The sequence below is a fragment of the Haemorhous mexicanus genome, chromosome 3 (genome assembly GCF_027477595.1).
Source record: "Haemorhous mexicanus isolate bHaeMex1 chromosome 3, bHaeMex1.pri, whole genome shotgun sequence".
Taxonomy (NCBI): Eukaryota; Metazoa; Chordata; class Aves; order Passeriformes; family Fringillidae; genus Haemorhous; species Haemorhous mexicanus.
This window is the reverse complement of record NC_082343.1, coordinates 7,862,501-7,872,327: the sequence shown is the minus strand read 5'-3', so window position 1 is coordinate 7,872,327 and position 9,827 is coordinate 7,862,501. Positions and strand designations below refer to the sequence as shown.

The 9,827-nt window shown below is 45.3% G+C and overlaps 1 long non-coding RNA gene across 1 annotated transcript; it reads left to right on the top strand.

The window, feature by feature from the left end:
- The first annotated feature begins 6,671 nt into the window (after positions 1 to 6,671).
- On the top strand, positions 6,672 to 7,441 carry LOC132325760 (uncharacterized). Its single transcript, XR_009486006.1, has 2 exons — positions 6,672 to 6,912; positions 7,133 to 7,441. It is a non-coding gene; the product is annotated as an uncharacterized LOC132325760 (long non-coding RNA).
- Positions 7,442 to 9,827: the final 2,386 nt, after the last annotated feature.

Below are 9,827 nucleotides of genomic sequence, written 5' to 3'. Positions count from 1 at the left end.
GTAATTAGGTTTGGGCTCCAGAAGATCTGTTCCTCCCTGGGAGTTTACTGGGGCTCTGCAAGCAATCCTGTGTTGGTGGTGTGCTCATTCTCTTCCCACCACAACAGGATCTCCTTCAGTTGTTATCCAAAAACACTGATGGCAAAATAAATAAATGGCAATAAATGGCAAAATAGTGTGGCTGGAGCTAGGGAGGGGAGGGGGCAGGTGATGGTGGCACAATGCTTGTTCTCTTTGCCATGGATTGTTCTCTTTTGCCATCTCGATGTTCTCTTTGCCACTGGACAAGCAGGAAAAATACCTGGCAAGCCTCAGGGCACAGCAGTACAAACACCCAAGCACTTCAGCACCCAGGATACTGCTTAAAAATAAAATCCTCTGGAATACCCCTCAGGAATGCTCAGGCTGGAGTGTTGTGCAGATGGTTGTGTATTGAGAAGTAAATCATTGCTGGGAAATGCCCCTCAAAGGCAGCAGCAAATGGCAGGGTGGATCCCCTCCAGATGCAACGCCCAGCATTGTGCTGTGTCATGGGAAAGGTGTAAAATAGCTGGAGCTGAGGAAGAAGAAAAACAAGGTCTGTGGGAACCAAGGAATAAATTGTAATGTGTGTGTGTGTGCTCACACCCTACCAGCTTCAGGAAAAGCACAATGGGCCCTTTAGGAGAAAATGTTCTGTGCAGGGTCTCTGTTCCCAAACACAGGAGATTCTGTTTAAAATGAAAAACTGATCAAAATCTTTCCAAGGTCTCAGGACACAATGGGATTTATGAACTGGCAGTCTGTGTGGGATACAGAGACAAAAGGATCACTGACAGTGTTGGACCAAGACAGGAATAGGGAAAATGTCAAGAAATTATTAATATCTGTAAGCTGTAGCTTCCCAGCCTCTCTGCCTTAGAAAATAGTGGAAATGAGTGGAGTTTCCCTGCATGAGCCATCCATACCCACATTTCTGTTACATTTGTCCAAAGAAAATCCATGCAAGAACACAAAGTAGATTGTGGCAATGGAGAGATTTTGATCTGATTCTTTTGGTCTCATTCAAAACCAAAGTTTTGTGTGAGGAGTCCAATTTAAAAGAATTTTCCATACTCAGGTTAAATATTCCTAGCAAACTATATAGGGGATATCACAAGAAACTTGTGGTATTTCCACTCCTTGCATCAGCATCTGTTATTTTCTTAGTCTAGCAAAGCAATTTCATTCTTGATAGGCTTTTCATCCATAAGTCTGAACTCCTACTTAAGCCCACAATTAAAAATTTCCACTTTTTTCAAGTGCAAAAAGATTCAGATGAGAGAATTCTGAACAGCCAGATGGACTCTGTGTGTTTAGTCTGCTCTGCCTGTGGACCAAAATTTTTACTGAGCATGCACAGACACTGTGTCATGTTCCAAAAGATCTGTTAAAACAAAAAGTGTTGATGGTAGGGCATCATTGAACAGCAATGGTTGCTGAGGGAAAAAGAAAAATCTGCATCTGCTGCCTCAGTTCTGCCAAATATGCAGTTGGTGCATGTTGGTGATGGTTTTGCTCAAGTGCATTCATTCTTCTAAGGGGTTTTATTAAATTATTTCTCTGTTTCTTTTGTTTTTCTCCAGTGACTGAGTGGCTCTTGAGCTCAGCTCTTGGCGTTACTTTCAGGTAGAATTTTCTGAAGGTCAAAAAACCAATCTTTTAAATAATCACCCTGTAAAAAAAAATGCATTTTACTTTCTAGCACAAACCTTAGAGTGACACTTGCATTTCTGAGGGGCTAACTCCAAAACATGCTGCTAAAATTTCAAGAGAAAAGAAAGAAAAGGAAATGTTTCTGTGGTTTGAGTTATTTCCTGCCACGAGGCAACATCTTTGTGTGCCACAAACACACAGGTAACCAAAGTTAGCAGAAATTTGTTTTGTGAGCTCCTACCCCTGCCCATGTTTCCAGAACAGAGATGTACAGGTGGTACCATCCCATGGCCAGTGGGGTTTGAGGCTGGTAGGGCAAAAAAGCTCTGGGGAGTTGGTAAAGTGAGGGTTGCTGCTGACAGGAAATATTGTTAGTCAGGTGAATGTTGGTGCTGCTACCCAGTGGGGTGTGCTGGGGGGTTGCACCCTGCTGCAGGACAGATGCCATCTTCATCTGCCTAAAAGTCTGCTCTGACCATGGACAGATGGAGCAGTAACTCAGCAGTGGTGCTGAGGGAGAGGGGACTTCCTCTTTTCCTGTGGCTCGAAGAAAGCATCTTGGGAACAGGAAAAAGTCCTGAGCTATAGATGCCAAGGGTCATGCTGGTAGCCCTAAAGGAGACCTACAGCTCCAGGAGGGACTGGCACCACCTCAGCTTTCCCATCTTGCCCAGTGTGACAAAGCACTGGAGAGAACCAGCATCTCCAGAGGATGGAGGCTTCATCCCTCTCAGGCTGTGGCTGGACAATAGGGGACCTGCTTTGCTCAGGAAGAGCCTTTGGGTTCTTCATGCCAAGGGATTTGTTCCAGTTCCCTGACTGCTGTGCTGCTGCTGGGTGGTCTGGGTGCTGTTGGAAGGAGGTTTCCATCATTTCACTTGAGATCAGGGAGATTACAAAGGAAAAGAGGCTCCTTACCCAAGGAGTGGGCTCCTGTGGATGCACCTGTGGAGAAATTCCCTTCTGAAAAATCCAGGAGCCTGGGGTAGAATCTTCTGCTGGGAGCTGAGTGTATCTCTCCTGTGTCCCTCTCCCCCTCCTCCAGAAACTGGTAGGCTCCCTCAGTTCAGAGGATGTCCAGGAACTGTGTGGACACCTTGTTGTTTAAGGGTCCATCTTGCTCCTATTCCCTTTTCTAGTTGGGTTTTCTCACCTTCCTGTGCTCCCCACTGCTCTCCTCACAAGCAGTGATCCCTTAATTATTGCTCTGCAATTTTCAGGTCCACCTCCACATCACCCAGCACACGATCCACCACACCTGATCTCCCACCCCGGCCTCTGCACCCAGAGTTTCATTTAAAAACCAAGCCCAGCACAGGGGGAGGCTGGGCTGTGGTGATTCCCGCCTGGCTGCTGGAGTGCTGCTGCCTGGATAAGTCACAGGCCACCACTGCCAAGCCCCACACAGCATTTGGAGCCTTATCAAGGCTTCTCAGGCTGCTGAGCTGGCAGCAGGCAGGAGTGCTCCAGCAGCTGGGCTGCTCCTGTCAGCATCTGTCTCCAGAGAATGTAGGCCAAGAAAAGCAGATGGGTTCTTCCACTACTGTCCCACAACCTCTTCAGGGACAGACATGCATTGTCTGGACAGTTTACTGGCAGCAGTGCTGCTCTTTCCTGCTCTGAGCAGTGTCAGGATGTGCAGAGACTGAGAGCCTCAGCAGGAAAATGCTCCAGCAGAGGTGGAGCCTGATCCTCCCCAGAGGTGGCTGCTGGTGCCTGCTGATTGCTGGATTTCCATGTCTGTGCCTGGCCAGGTTTCTTGTATCAAGAACCAACAGTTCACAGTGACACTTCAGAAGGAAGCTAATAAAAACCCAAACCCTTTCCTAGCCCTTTCCTTATGGAAGGAGCTGAGACACAGAGTGGGATTCTTGGGATGTCCTGTGCAGGACCAGGAGCTGGACTCAGTGATCCTGATGGATCCCTTCCAACTCAGCTTATTCCATGGTTCTGTGATACTTCAGGCTGCCTGAGCACCAGCAGCTCTCCCAGGATTTGGGCAGCACAAATTCTAGGCAGGATGTTCCAAGTGTGGCTGTTCCTTGAGGTTCCTCTTGTGTCCCTCTGTCCATCTGGCATCTGCCAGAGGGGATTACAGGCAGTGAGCAGCATCTGTCATGTCCAGCCTCTCTTTGCCACGCTGAGCTTTCTGCACCAACCCCAAGAGAACTCAGCCCCCTGAGAGGGCGGACAGTGATGCAGGACTTAGGTGGGCTTTTCCCAATCACCAGCTTTTGATTTAAGCAATTCTGCAAAGCTGCTGGGCAGGCACCATGACGTACCAAGTAACAAAATGTCCTAATCTCGACTGGTTTATGTATTTTATACCAAATTTCCTGCAGTGGTGGCTGCTGGCAAGGTTAACAGCTGCAGAGTTTGCAGTGGTGTGATGCAGGGTGGGATTGCTGGATGTACAAGCACTAAGGAATGTTCTGCTGACCTATTTAAAATGCCATATCAAGGACAGTTAAAGCCCTGAGTGAGCAGCTGACCTTACAGCTGACCTTGTTTTGAGATGAAGGTTAGATGAGGCCTGAGTCTGTTCCAGCTGGAATTTCCCTGCAATCCGCTTTACAAGTTGGAGTCTTTGCTTCAAATATCATGGAACAAAATCCTCTGATTCTTATTGACTTTAAGGATTTGCTTTCCTTGAATCAAAGTCAGTCCTAGAAGAGCTCAGCCCAGCCAAAGTCACTTTTCTTTGCTGTCTGTCACAAATGAGAAATGGCAGATGCCTTTGCCTAGTCAGGCTGGTTAATTTCAATGTTCTTCACTGGGATACTGCCCAAGGAAGGAATATGTCCCAGGACAGAGCAATGCAAGGAGGAGGAGGGACTGAAGGGTCCTGAGCACATCTCCAGCTGTGTGAGTTTCCCTGGCACTCATCCAGATGTGTGCAGCCCCTCCGAGGTCACCTTGAGTTGATGTGTGGAGGAGAGAACGGACGTCATGCAAATCACACTCGAATTAAGATTGCTGTGAAAACCCATCAAACACCCTGCAAGCTGAGGGAATTGTCCTTCACCACCAGGGACAGACCTTGTTTTAAATGCTCAGAGAAGTCACTTTGGAGACAAATATTCAGTGATTTGAACTAAACAAGAAAAACTCTGCTTTATTCACCCCCCAGGCTGCCCACCAGAAAAGATGCAGAGTCAACTGAATCTCCCACGTCATGTGAAAGAACACAGAGTCTGCTTTTAAAGCAGAAGGGACTCCCTGCTCTCCAGGTGATGTAAACAGATGCATTCAGTTCAGTTAACACACCTCTTCATATGTAAAATCACTGGTAAACGAGAAACTATTGTAATAGAAGCTTTAAATCCTTGCAGCTCATTTCATTGTATAATTCATAGCAGCAGTCTGGTACTGCTGTCTTTGAAGACCCAAATTATATGTTTGGTTTCAAGCTGCATATTTTATCTGAAACAGCATTAAATGTATTTTAAATAATAAGTAATTATTATAGTAGTAAATACATAATTACAAAAAAAAGGAGGGGAAAAGCAATCATCTGAAATACATGTTTTTCCCCTGGGAAAATTTTAACTTGGCACAGTAGAGCTGCACGGATGCTCTTTGGGTTCAGTGTTTCAGATCTCTGTAGAAGATATCTACCTATGTTTATAATTATATAGTGAAACACAAAATTAGTGTGAAAAACGACAATCACTTGTTTTGAAAATTTTAAAAGTTTAATAGTTTAAAGTTTAATAAAATGGGTATAGAAATAGTAATATAATTAGAGTAATAAAAATTTGGACAATTAGGATTTAGGACAATATGAGACAATAAAAACAAAGAGTTGCAGGCAGTCCAGGTACCTCTGTCTGGGCAGCACAAGCCCGAAAAAGGACCCACGTTAACAGAGGATTAACCCTTAAAAGCAACAGCCTGTTGCATATTCATCCACCTCATCCATGATGCATCAATTCCATTCAAACACAGGATTCTGTCTGGTCAGTGTCAGCTTCTTCCTCTGAATCCTGACGGCGTCTTCAGGGCTGAGCGAGGCAGGAAGAAGTTAGTTTTTCCTGATAAAGGAGGAATAAATTCTCTTTCTCTGAAAGATTTAGGTGTCCTGTGGCTGCTGTCTGGTGTGAGTCCTTTCTTTAGAAAAAAAGTATCTAACATAGCACAGTTTCTATTTTAACATTATGTTATACCCTAAAACTCTATTTAACACACTACTTAAGAGAATTATTACAGCACAACTTTCTAACATTACACATATAATATTCATTTTAATATTTGCAAAAAGCCAATCATAAAATACACATTTTTCACAATTAGCTAGGTGGGCCTACTGCTGTACTGCATAACAATACCAGTTACCTTTTTTCTGCAGAGTTCCAAGAGCCATTTCTACATGTAACTTACCCTCTACAGCAGGAAATGAGAGAAAGGACACAGCAAAGCACTGCTGGACCTTTATGAAGCCTACTGGGTTCTGCAAACTAAATTGGTTTTGGTGTTGTTTCAGAGCTGCAACTGCACAAATCCAGCACAACTCAGATTATTTTAATAGGGAGCAATTTTTGCCTGAGCAGTGTCAGAGGTTTTGATTAAGACAACTCAGCAGGAGCGATGCTCTGATACAGCACGTTACACTTTGGGAACGCTACAACGGGATCTGTTTGGGAACAGCAGAACAAAAGGCATCAAGCAGCTTAACGCTGACCTAAATAATCCAATATATTCCTTTTTAAAAACTCTTGCCCTGCCATCTGGGAGGCTGGATCCCCGCAGATTACTGAAAGGCGCTGTAGCTCGGAAAGCCCCTGGCTGCAGGGCGAGCACAAGAGCGAAAGCAGCGCGCAGGAAACCACCGGGGGCGCTGGGACCGGCGCTGCCATCGGCCACAGCGCCAAAAAACTCCAATAAAAACCCCAGCAGCACCCCTGGCCGCTTGTCCCACACCTCCCAGGTGCCACCAGCTCGTCCTGGGGGCCGGCAAGAGCCGAATGGAGCTGGAAGCTCGGCCGCGGGGCCGGGCGTGGGCGGGCGCTGGGCGCATCAGCCCCGGAGAACGCAGAACTCATTTCCTGCCAGCGGGGCTGAGCCGCGCTCCGAGCCCGGCCCCTGCTGCGAACTCCAGCCCTGAACTCCTCTGAACCTCCCTGGCAGTTTCCGTACTCTTCGGCTTTGCCGTAGAAAAGCCTCCTTGCTAATCCGAGCGCTGGGTGTGAAAAATGCGGATTTTATGATTGGTTTTTCGCAACTATTGAAATGAATATTGTATGTGTTGTGTTGAAAAGTTATGCTGTGGTAATTTTCTTAAGTAGTGTGTTAAATAGAGTTTGAGGTTATAACATAATGTTAAAATAGAAACTGTGCTATGTTAGATCCTTTTTTTAAAAGAGAGGACTCGCATCGGGATAGCAGCCACAGGACACCTAAATCTTTCAGAGAAAGAGAATTTATTGCTCTCTTATCTAATTCTTCCTGCCTCGCTCAGCCCTGAAGACGCCGTCAGGATTCAGAGGAAGAAGCTGACACTGCCCAGACAGAATCCTGTGTTTGAATGGAATTTATGCATCATGGATGAGGTGTATGAATATGCAACAGGCTGTTGCTTTTAAGGGTTAATCCTCTGTTAACGTGGGTCCTTTTTCGGGCTTGTTCTGCCCAGAAAGAGGTACCTGGACTGTCTGTGACTCTTTGTTTTTATTGTCTCATATTGTCCTAATCCTAATTGTCCAAATTTTTATTACTCTAATTATATTACTATTTCTATAACCGTTTTATTTCTATTAAACTTTTAAAATTTTAAAAACAAGTGATTGTCATTTTTCACTCTGGGGAAGAGGCTCTGAATTCCTGCAGCCTGGCAGGGAAATGGATGGGGAGTCCTGGAGGTACAGCTGGTGCCAGTACCTCAGGTCAGCTGTGCTTTGGGCCCTGTTACTGGGTAGGTCCTGCCCTGGTTATTCGAATTATAGGAATTTGAATATGTGACATTGAAGTGCATGCTGTTTATTTTGGGGAAGGGGAGGAAAGCAAGCAGTAAATGACCATACAAGAGGTGTACCTGCACTCAGAAAATCCCAGGAACTAGCCTCTGTTATTTTTTCTAAGGCAGGTTCTTCTAGAACTGATGCTGCTCAGCTGCATGTTTGTCTAGAATATCCCACTGCAAATGGGATACAACAAAACCTGGCAGGCTCTGGGGCTTGGCATAAAATGCTGTATGTCAGCCCAAAATCAAAACATGCACAAGTTGCCACCAAGTGCAGCTGATGAGGCCACAGGTGTAATGTTAAAGGGATGTTACTGCTTTCTCATGCGTAGCTTCCTGTATGGTAAAACTTTAAAATTTCTGAACATTGTCAATGCTTTAAAAATCTCTTACAAAATACATATTTCAATAATGGAAATTTAAATCATCGTTCTGTCCCCTGAGTCCAAGGTTTAATCAGAATGATTCCTGCAGTTTTGCCTAGCAACACAAAAACCTTCCAGAGAAAAACTTACTCCTGAATATTTTCGGAACTTTATATAAATCCACATTTAAAAATATTTCTAGTGCAGCTGAGGTCTGAAGTGATCTAGCTCAATTCCCTACGTGAAGCAGTGGGGTGTGTATGTGTTTGTTGGTAGTCTGAGTTGGAGCTAGCCCTGAATGTACAGATTACAGCTGAGATCGAACTTGAACTAAAAGAAATGCCAGTTTAATTCCTTCATATCTGAGTTGATCTTCCTCCTCCTCGAAGCACATTTCAATAACCCTCTTGTTATCTCCCTCCGAGTTCCCGGATGCTATTATTGTTCTTATCTATACATTCCCTTGATTATGGCACTGCCCTCTGAGCCTGTCATCGCCGTGGCTGCCTCATAATGCCTGCAATTATTGCTCCGTGGGCTGCCAGAGGCGCTAATGATGCTGCGCTGGCTGTTGGTGCTGCGGGAGGCGAGGGCAGCGTGCTCGCCCTGCAGAACGCGCTGGGAACAGCGATGTAGGTCACAGCGGGGCCGGGATCTCCCTGGAGGGGCAGCGATGGTGCCGGGGGGGTTTGCATCGGGTTCACAATAACTCATTCCCTTGGAGTCTCCCGGGCTTTCAAAAGGAGCAGGTTCTTGTGTGTTTATGCTCCTTTTGATGTGTGCGGCACCTGCACAGATCTCACTGCTGAGATCAGCTCCCTCTGCATCCTCAAGGTTGGTGTTTTCATGCACTCTCTCCAGATGAAAATTCATCTGCTTGTTCAAAGCATGCTGTTCTGAGCTGGATGCTTCCTGATCTGCAGCCCCACATGAGAAATGTAGGGCACATCTTCCCAAGAATATTTCTGAGATTTGCATTCTCGGAACCTCAGAGAAGGAAAACACAATTTTTATCATTTGCTGTGCTTGTGTTTCTGCCAAAGTAGAGTGCAATATGGAGATGGTTTACCCAAAGTGATGGTGTTTTGCTTCCTTGGCCTATCAGGGCCAAGAGTGTGTGTGTGTCAGGACTGTTGGGTGCCAGGCACAAGATTCAGTGCAGAGTGTGCAGCTGTGTGCAGGGCTGAGTGCTTGGCAGGTTCAGTTTTAGATGTATAGAATAATATAGTATAATAAAGTAATTAATAATAAAGGAATTAATTAGCCATCTGATATCCATGGAGTCAGATGCATCATTCTCTCCCCTCATCGGGGCCATCACAGCATTGCAATACTGATCAAAGAGTGTGCCCAAGAAATCCCTCCAATTTGACAAAGCAGCCTTCCCTGCTTTTGGCACTGTGTGGAAGCTGAGGGTGGATCCAGGAAGACCAATCCTGCATCTTCACATGTGCATTAGCCCATGTGCAAACTGTGAACCTCACAATGCTGAAATCCCAGCTAAAACTTGGTACCTTTTATCACCACAGACCAAAATTACTCTTGTAAAGTGGTAGAGAAATATTTCTGCGTTTCAGGTCATTAAAACCATGTTGCAGAAGTACAATAAAGTAAATAACACACCAGTTATAACTGGGTATTTACTATACCAGTATAGTATAGCATAACACTGGTACAGTAAATAACACACAAGTGCTGTGGCACTGCAAATGCAGGATTTGCTCTTGGAGGCCTCTAAGCAGCATCAAGTTCAGGTGGGGAAGGAACAGACCATGGAAGAAGCATCAGGACAAGATTTTATAGTGCAAGTTATTTCCCAAAAATAAGGG